General features: G+C 39.4%; 1 non-coding gene across 1 annotated transcript; it reads right to left on the bottom strand.

Annotated features, from left to right (window-relative positions):
* Positions 1-378: 378 nt before the first annotated feature.
* LOC111820192 (U6 spliceosomal RNA) lies at positions 379-487 on the bottom strand. The gene has a single exon (XR_002823735.1). It is a non-coding gene; the product is annotated as a U6 spliceosomal RNA (small nuclear RNA).
* Positions 488-10,137: the final 9,650 nt, after the last annotated feature.

The following is a 10,137-nucleotide window of genomic DNA, read 5'->3' on the forward strand; positions in this document are numbered from 1 at the left end:
TGGTTAATGTCCTGTCGTCAGAATCTTCTGAGAAATAAAAATGCTTTACACAGTGACAACAAATATACAAGCATGGGAGTGGCTGTCTGTGAAGGAATTATACCACACCTTTTCCCCCGGGTTTTTATTCTTATTATTATTGTGCTTTAGACGAAGGTTTACAGAGCAAATTTGTTGTTGTTGTTGTTAGGTGCTGTCAAGCTGATTTCGACTCATACCGAGCCTATGTACAACAGAACAAAAAACTGCCCGGTCCTGCGCCATCCTCACAATCGTTGTTACACAGCAAATTCGTTTCTCGTTAAACAATCAGTACACATATTGTTTCGTGACGTTGGTTGGCAAACCCACAACGTGTCAACACTCTCCCCTTCTCGAAAAATATGTTAGCACTTCATGAATTTGCAGGTCATCCTTGCGCAGGGGCCATGCTAACCTTCTCTGTATTGTTCCAATTTTAGTACACGTGCTGCCAAAGTGAGAGCTCCACAGGGTTTGTTTTTGTTTTTTGTTTTTTTATTAGTAGCAAAAGGAGACCTGAGATCCAAGAATGTACCTGTAGCTACAGCCGGAGACTCCTAGCCCCCATCTGACTGTGCCCCACTTATTTGGGGATAACGAATATTCCAAAGTTTAAAGAAGAATCTTCTCTTTCCCCTTCACCCTTCCCTGGTATGAACCCTGCAGCCCACTCCCAACCCTCACACCAAAATCCCCTTAATAATCCAGGTAAAAGTTGCTCTGAGACCTCTTTTTGTTTTTAATGGCTTTGATGTAGGTGTAACAATTGAGTCAGAATTTTCTGGGTTTTTTTTTTTTTTTTTTTGGATGAATGAAAGTTGGCTCCTGGAAAGCCCCATGCCTCCCTTCCTCTCTGCAGCATGCCCGTAACGGCTGTGACAATATCCTGTGGCAATCTAGAAACATCATCCCATATCAAGCTACTGTAAGCTTTTCCCACTCTTAACAATGTCTTAGCAAAGCTGCTTTGATGTCTTGCCCTCAATGAAGGCATGCTGTCCGATGAAGCACACCTCACAGAGCAATATTTTTAAACGGTTTTTTTAATTAAAATTTTTGAAAAGAGGGAAAAATCACTTGCATTTTTCCCACCTAATAACTAATTTACACTTTAACCGCCTTTTATTCTTTATCTTTTTAGCCGTGGTGGCACTGTAGTTAAGCACTCAGCTGCTAACCAAAAGGTCGACGGTTTGAACTCACCAGTAGCTCCGCAAGAGAAAGACATGGCAGTCGGCTTCCTCACAGATTTACTGCCTTGAAAATCCTATGGGGCAGTTCTACTCTGTTCTGTAGGGCCACTATGAGTCAGAATCGACTCGACAGCAAACAAAAGCAACTTTATCTTTTGAATATCTGTTAGTTAAAAATATGTAAGCATGGAAGACTGAACCCAGCAGGAACATGGAAACTTCTCTTTACCGTCACTATTTCTTTTTCCTTCCTACACAACCCAATCTTGTAAGGGCTCCTAATAAGAACTGCCATTTGATTAACTGGATTTTATCTACGCTCTCCTAGTCTCTCCATTCACTTTCGGTGAGGATGTATTCATCATTATTTTTTTCCCCTCCTCCTCCTCATTCTTCTTCTTTCACTACCTTCCAGATACTGTGCCAACTGTTCCCATGAAGTATCTTATATAACTTTCATCACAATCCTATTATGAAAATACTACCATCCCTATTGGGGACTGGGCTGCTCAGTGGTTAAGCATTTGACTGGTCACCAAAAGGTCGGCAGTTCAAATCCACCAGCCGCTCCTAGGAAATCCTATGGGGCAGTTCTACAGTGTCCTATCAGGTGGCTATAAGTCAGAATCGACTCAACAGTAATGGGCGATGGGTTATCATCATCCCTATTAGAGAAGAAAACAATGAAGTTGTAGAAAGGCAAGGAATTTGCCCAAGATCAAAAATCAGAAGTAGTTAAAAAAAAAAAAAAAAAGATTCAAACCCAGGACTGTCTTCTGTTAGTTTCTAAACAAATACACGTGTGTGTGTGTGGTTAAGAGCCAGGGATGCTAACCAAAAAATGTCAGCAGTTCGAATCCACCAGGCGCTCCTTGGAAACTCTATGGGGCGGCTCTACTCTGTCTTATAGGGTCACTATGAGTTGGAATCGACTCAATGGCAATGGGTTTGGTATGGTGGTAAACAAATACAGACATGCTTTTTGTATGTACATACATGATCGGTACCAAATAAATAATCACAACACCACATTTACAGTGTGATGGGTGATATAGTAGAGATAGTTAAAAAGTGTCACTTAAGAATTAATGGGAGGGTAACTCTGGAAAATCAAGTAAAATATCACAGAGGAAGTGACATTTACCCTATATTTTGAAGGATAAATTCAAGTTCACAAATGGGAAAGATAGGAAAACGTTTCAAAGTTATAGAAGAGCATCTTTTCTTTGAGGAAGAGACAGACATTCAGATGGGCAGGAGCATCAGGCCCATGGTGGGGATTATGGGAAAATGGCTACAGAAAGAATACGGGGTAGGATGTGAAAGACTTAACATTCTGTCCCAGAAAGCTAGTGGAGAGGTTTAAGCTCTCTGGATTTTTTCTTTTTTAAAGAAAAGAGTTAGTCAGTGAAATATTTAAAAAGGCAATTTTATTCACACATATACTCAGCAATTATTTATGATGCACTTATTATTGGCAAGCATTTTGGAAAATAGTAGATGCGAAACATGAGCCAGTTGTTCAGGAAATATACTATTTTGTGGAGGAAATAATACGTGCTAAAAATACTCGGAAACATCATTATAAGATGATAACGTTTATGCGCGTTTCCTGCGGAGACACGTGGCATTAGAGATAAGTGTGATAAGAAGGCGGAAGAGGGAAGAAGAAACCCACAAAGACATTGACTTCCATTTCACTAAAAATTAGGTTCATCCAGGAACAAAACTAAACATCGAGTTAGCAATTAGATAAGGAATATTTGAACCCCAGTAAAGAAGACTTGTGGCTCTAAGAGTTTAAACCCTGTTCTTTGTATAAATATGAGCTGTATTCACTATTCCATCATTACTTGAGGTTCTTAGATGGAATTGTCAATGCCGTGCTCCACTGAGAAAATCAACGTCTCCTTTAAAGAGACCAGCAAAGATTTATGTCACACATTTCTGGTCCTCAGACAACACTCAGAGGTCAACAGGGATCCCATAACTGACAAAGAGAAAGACAGAATGGTGTTAGGCTGAGCTGAGCCTTTTACTGCTGGTGGGTCTACTTGACTTGGAAAAGCCTCAGAAATGTTGTCCTGCTGGTGCACTCTTTAAACATAAATAACGCAAAGTCCCAGGTTGTTTTTTTCTTTTTCTGGTCCATTAGAATATTCCCAGTCTGTGGCTCCAGGTCCTGACATCAGCTTCCATAAAAACAACACAGTTTTACTGTTAAACCAAAGTTTCTTTAGCCCCAAAGTGTACCACTGCTGCACTTATTTATGCAGAAAACTGACTTCAAACTGGAAAGCCTTTGATGGTGCATTGTCAAGAAGCCAGAATGAGTGAAATGATTTGTAAAAGGCTTCTCGGAGTACCTCAGGTGTGAACAGATGAGAACACGGAGAGAGAGCAGTTGTAAAGACTTTCTGTGTTTCTATTTCTGGAAATGCCAAGACTTTTCTTCTCACCCCTGCTTCGATTTTTTAGAAGAGAAATAAAAAAGCTCAAGAAAATGGTGCTGAAATAACCCTGATTATTCAATAAAAGTGCAATGATGAAGCGCTTGGCTGCTAACCGAAAGGTTGGCAGTTCAAACCCACCAGCCGCTTTGCAGGAAAGAAGACCTGGCGATCTGCTCCCCTAAAGATTACAGCCTAGGAAACCCTATGGGGCAGCTCTACTCTGTCACATGGGGTCTCTATGATTCAGAATTGACTTGACGCACACACCAATGAGAGCAAGCTGGCATGTCCTTAATAACTGAAGTATTTTGAAAGTTGCATTTAAAAGACAGTGCCCAGGGATGGTTACAGTGGTATTGGAAGCAGAAAGTCGAAGCTGAAACTGGCATCACTACTTTAGCACTAGATTCCCCCTCCCAGTCTTCTTCACACACGAGACTTTGTTGTTGTCGTGGTTGTTAGCTGCTGTCAGGTTGGGTCCCCTGAGACTTAGCATCAGACTACACTGTGGTTATAAGCTACTAGGGGACAATGGTTCTTGCAAGCTAGTCCTTTAGCTCAATGCCTACTGTGTTGCCATAAACATTTTGAACATTGCTAAATGCATTTTTGAAAATGATGATGATCACGGAGATACTAGGAATGACCTAGAAAATTTAAGAATGGAAATATCTCTAGAAGTAACAATACTTTTTTTTTCTTACTTCAGAAGAAATAGTACCATCCCACCAAGTTAAAAAGAATAAACAGGGATATCCACTAATATAATCTATCCTAGATATCATTTTGAATTTCGGTGAGAGCACCTTGATTCAAGTTTCCTTGCAATGAGGTGTTACTTTTGTCCATTGCAATGACAGATAGTGGTGGTACATGTTCTGAATTATGGACTCATTGGCAATCAGTATCTAATGGCTTCTGGTAATATACTCAGTAGATAAGCAGAATAATATAGTGGGCCTTGAACCTGGAGGGCCTGGCTGAGTGGCCTCAAGTGCTTTACCTTTTCCCTCTACCTCTGTTTCCCATTCTACAACTTGGGCATCGTGATTTCTGATTTCTCTTTCCATAGAAACATGTTCTGAAAAATTGAACACATGCCTCAAATGTAGCTGCCATTAGAACTGCATGATAAACTGGCATAAATAATTACCATCTTTACCATCTTGACTAAAAATTGTGTGAGACTGAGGCTTCACATGTTTAGTAAACTCGTTCCAAGACCCATTGCTGTCAAGTTGATTCCGACTCATAGCAACCCTACAGGACAGAGTAGAACTGCCCTATAGGGTTTCCAAGGAGCGGCTGGTGGATTCGAACTGCCAACCCTTTGAGTAGCAGCTGAGCTCTTAACCAGTGCGCCACCAGGGCTAATGTTTTTAGTGACCACTGACAAATGCCAGAGAGATGTATTAGACAATTCCCCCAGCTACCCAGACAGCCTCTCATACCCATGTCAGAATAAAAGGAAAACAATGTTTTTGCAGCAAATTCATTTTTATGGAAGCAGCCAAATCACATGGTCCTCCGAGCCTTTAGGAAAGCAATAAAAACAGGCCAGGCAGCCATCTCACTGCAGGGGCCTCGGAGGGTGGAGGAAGAATTTTAAAAAATCATTTGTAATGTATATACATAATACATATATTACACAAATTATATATGTATATGCATGTGCATATATATGTATACACACACACACACATACACATACAAAGAGAGAGAAACAGCACAAGTATGCAGCCTGGTGGCTCAATGATTAATTATTTGACTGCTAAATGTAAGGTCAGTAGTTCGAACCCTCCAGCAGCATCATGGGAGAAAAGACCTGATGATCTGCTCCCATAAAAATTATAGCCTAGGAAATCCTATGGGGCAGTTCTACTCGGTCATAGGGTCACTATGAGTCAGAATCAAATCAACGGCACATAACAACAACAAATACATATCTATATCTTTGTATATACATACACATGTATATATGATTTAGGTAAGAAAATTAAGATAAGACTATCAGTATATTAGAAGTAGAAAACAAAGCGCAGCTTTAGGTATTTCAGCGTGCATAGAAGTGTGGGGCAGGATGATTCTGATTAATTTAGTGGGTTTAGCTTGTTTCCTTATTTTTAATAGTTATCTGTGATAAAGAGGCAAAAATCAAGCAAAGTGAAAGCCCAACTCAGTTTTGCATCAATCTAGAAAATTGGGAAATCACTCTAATTACCTCTGAGCAATGCAACTATTTCTCTACCTCTAAAGTATTCCCTTCTCTCAGAACCGACCAACCTAACTAACCTCTTTGACATTCTTCATTATGTGAACACAGGCAAAAAGTTTCACAAGAGTTCTATTTGTCACTTCTCCTGGGTAGTGCAAAAGGTTAACAAGTAGGCTGCTAACAAAAAGGCTATAGGCTTGAGTCCACCCAGAGGCACCTCAGAAGAAAGGCCTGGCAATCTCTTCTGAAAAATCAGCCATGGAAAATCCCTATGGAGAACAGCTCTACTTTGACACACATGAGGTTGCCATGTGGTGGAATCGGCTCAAGGCAACGGTGGAAAAACAAATCTCTGGAAATAATACCATTTCTGCTCATGTGTGACCAGTGGGAGTTTAAGAATAGGCCAACAGTTAGTATTAGTGATAGGGACCTAGAGCAATATTATGCTGGACTTTTCCTCCTTATTATTTTTTGGTGGTAGTTCATTGTTTTGGTGTCATTTCTTTCGGGGAATTGTAATTCTACAAGGGCAGGAATCCAATCTTTGTTTTCTTTGCTCTAACGCAGTCAGGGATGGAAACTGATAAGTTCTGGAATGATTTGGGGTGGAAGAGTTAATGAATTAATGTTATCACGCCTTTAAAGCTTTGAAAATATCACAGGGGAATCTACTGAATATATCACTTTGTTGCAAAGAATTCATACTGTAACAGTAGGAGATTGAAAGTGAAATATTTTAAAAATTTAACCAAGAAAATATCAAGAGTATGAACCAGGAAGACGTTTGTTGATTGACTGCAAAGGAAGCAGGCAGAAAAGTCCAAGAAAAAGACTTAAATAAAATATAATTGGCTATCTCCAGGCTTCTATTTCCTGAATTGCTTTAGTAGATACTTTGATGGGATGTAATATTCACACCTATCTTCTTTTTCATACCCTGTTATGGCTAGAACAGTTTTAACACACAATCAGTTTTTATATACTGGGTGGTGATAATATTGAACAGTATGATTTAGACAATGTTCATGAATCGTGAGGAAGTCATTAAATGCCCACATTTGTACCAGTTCCTCTCCTTTCTTGGCATATGATAGGGTTGCTCATCCTTGGCCCTTATGAATGTATGATATGATAATGTGAGTGTAAGTGATGTGTATCGCTTCCAGGCAGAAGTTTAAGAGCCAGAGCCTGGTATACCATATGTCTTTCCCTTGCCTGCGTGGTCACAGAAGCACATGTTAAGATGGAGCCCCCTTCGGCTTATTAGCCCTTCAGCCCTTCAGGTCTCTGTTTAAGTTTGATGTGCAAAGTTCCCTGCCAACCATTTCTCAGCACATCATGTAGGATGAGCAAAAAACACATTTTGGTTGTACTCAGTCACTGGTGATTGGACTTGTTTATTATCGAAGGGTAACCTAGCTCATCCTGACTGGTACAGAGTGTTACATACATGATTCTCTGAAGACCTCTGGCCCACTAAAGTGTAAGAGGTTGGTCCATATACTCATACTTAGGATGGTCCTGAAATTTCTGATCTTACTAAAGGAAAATACAATTTATGCATAGCTGGTTGAAAAGCTAAGGGAAATTATAGGCATCTTCTCATTAACTCGTCAAGAATGAACAGAAGTGACTCCTTTAAATAGCAGACACATAAAAATGACCCGCTCTGCAGCTCCATTCATCTATTGCCCTTGTTTTGTTTATCCTCTTACTAGAGTTAATCTGGCAAACAGAGATGTGCTCCTGGATCACATTTAAAATAAGGATGAAGCCAGTGCTTGAACTTGGAGAAGCTCAGTTACATTTAATATCTTTCCCCCAAGGCCACAACAGGATTCTTATGCAGTGTTGCCAATGCCAGGGGTGACAGGCTTTTTAGTCTACCTCAGTAGTTACTGACCTACTACTTTTTTAATTTAACAACATGAGTATGAAGATGATCTTCTGATAATATGAACTGCAGTCCATGCCTGAAAAAAGTTCCCACTCTCTGGGAACTTCTCACCTCTTTGGTTTGCTGTTATAAAACAAACAAACAAAAAAAAATAAGATCTTTTTTTCTTTTCTTTTTACTTTGTTTGGTTTTTATCACAGCGGTATACTGAGATACTTTCATCCCTTTCCTTTAGAGATCAGAATATGATATATGAACAGCCTGGGGTGTAGGTGAAGGGAAACAAAAAGCAGAACACATTTCAATTTGATGTCATATTGCTTATGGACATACGTGGTATGAGGCTTTAATTCCTGTAATTGACCGTGGAAAATGATTAATATTTGTAATATTGGGAATGCGTAGGAAAGGAGTGTAAGTTACGCTATATAAATCACGGGACCAATTAAATGTGTGTGTGTGGGTGAGGACAAATTCACCACCAGGAACTGTTTTCTCCTTTATTATTTTTCTTTCATCTCTTTTCAAAATTAAACAGTAGGAGTAGACAAAATGGAATCTCTTTATTTTTTATTTATCTTCCTGTTAAAGTTGCTGGTGCTAAAATTTCCCCCAGGGTCGATAGAATGTTAATTTGGGGGAGTGGGTAAATATTTTTTTATGAATTATAAGCAAAAGAATATTTTATTCAGGACGTGGTTCCATTCTCTGTGAGACAGTAAAACAGAAGCACCCAACAGACTGCCCAAACAAAGAATACGTAACAGCTATTTTTCCTTAGCTGAGAAAAACTCAGTATTCATTAGGCACCTCCTATACCAAGGCACAGGATTTCAGATTATGAGAGAAAATAGCATAAATTACAACTCCTTCCATAAAGGAAATTGTAATTTCATAGGAAATATTAAGATTTTGCAGAACGAGGGGAAATAAACTCAGTATCCTTTGATTTTTAGCTCCCTCAGAAAGTGAACAGGAATCTGAAACTTCATTTCTGCGTTTGATGGAGCTAGTAATGCTGTAAAAAAAAATCTATCTCACACATGCTCTTCAAACTTAAAATATAGTATAACTCTAAGAAGTAAATCTTCATATCTATAGCCATACGTAAGATTAACATGGGAGTGATAAACAAGATGTCTTGGAGAAGTGACTTGTATAGACGCAGTAAGATCAATTCAAAGACTACCGAGAGTAGTTCAGAAATGAGGCACTAAGAGGCTATGCTAGGTTTTGGGGATGGGAATGGAAAGGGACAGACAAATGTAGGAGACGTTGTGATGATTCCGTAATTCTGGAGACTGAATAGAGAACAGGGAAATGTTAAAGAGTCAACTGTTGCATTGAGTCTGGATGGCTGCAAGACTGTCCTATCATTGTAAGTGAGCTGGCCCAGGAGGAGGTAGTCTCAGGGTGGTGGTGGAGATAATGATTTTAACGTTAGGCCTATTGCCTTTAAGTGATGGGAACCTGTTGTTAGGTGCCGATGAGTCGGCTCCGACTCATAACAACCCTGTGTAGAACAGAACGAAACACTGCCTGGTCCTGCGCCATCCTCACCGTCGTTGCTGTGTTTGAGCCCATTGTTGCAGCCACTGTATCAATCCATCTCACTGAGGGTCTTCCTCTTTTTCGCTGACCATCCACAACGGTAACTTAGTCAGGTTAAATACGTTTATCATGCAATTTAGTACGTGGTGCTAGAGCCGTTGTTTACTGATCTGGGAAAAAAATATGTATACTTAACGTAATACATGAATCACTTCCATATAGATTAAACAGGTATACATGTAAAACAAACATTTAAAATGATCTCAGCTTAGGAAAGGATTTCTTAAATATGAAAAAAGAAAAAGCATAATTGAAAAAAATTGATATGTTTGAGTATGTTAAACATAGAATACAATTTCAAGAAGAGATACCATAAACAAAATTTTTAAAAAGTCATGAAATTATAAATAACACTGAATTGATACCCAGAATGTATAAATAATTACAAATCAGTAAGAAAGGGGAAAACAACCCAATGGGAAAACCAGCTTGTGATCAGGGCCTCAGGTGGCATCTGTCTCCCCCTGTGTATGTGTCTCTGTGACTATTCTGCTCTTTTTATAAGACACTGCTCTGAAGTGATTAGGTTTAGGACTACCTTAGTCTGGTATGACCTCATTAACATGACAAAAGCAAACCCTTATTGCCAAAACCAAAAAAAACCCATTGCCATCAAGTTGATTCCAACTTACAGGGACCCTATAGGACAGAGTAGAAGTGTCCCATAGAGTTTCCAAGGAGCGGCTGGTAAATTTCATCTGCTGACCTTTTGGTTATCAGCTGAGCTCTAAACCACTATGCCAC

The sequence above is a fragment of the Trichechus manatus genome, unplaced genomic scaffold, assembly GCF_000243295.1.
Source record: "Trichechus manatus latirostris isolate Lorelei unplaced genomic scaffold, TriManLat1.0 scaffold00028, whole genome shotgun sequence".
NCBI classification, from domain to species: domain Eukaryota; kingdom Metazoa; phylum Chordata; class Mammalia; order Sirenia; family Trichechidae; genus Trichechus; species Trichechus manatus.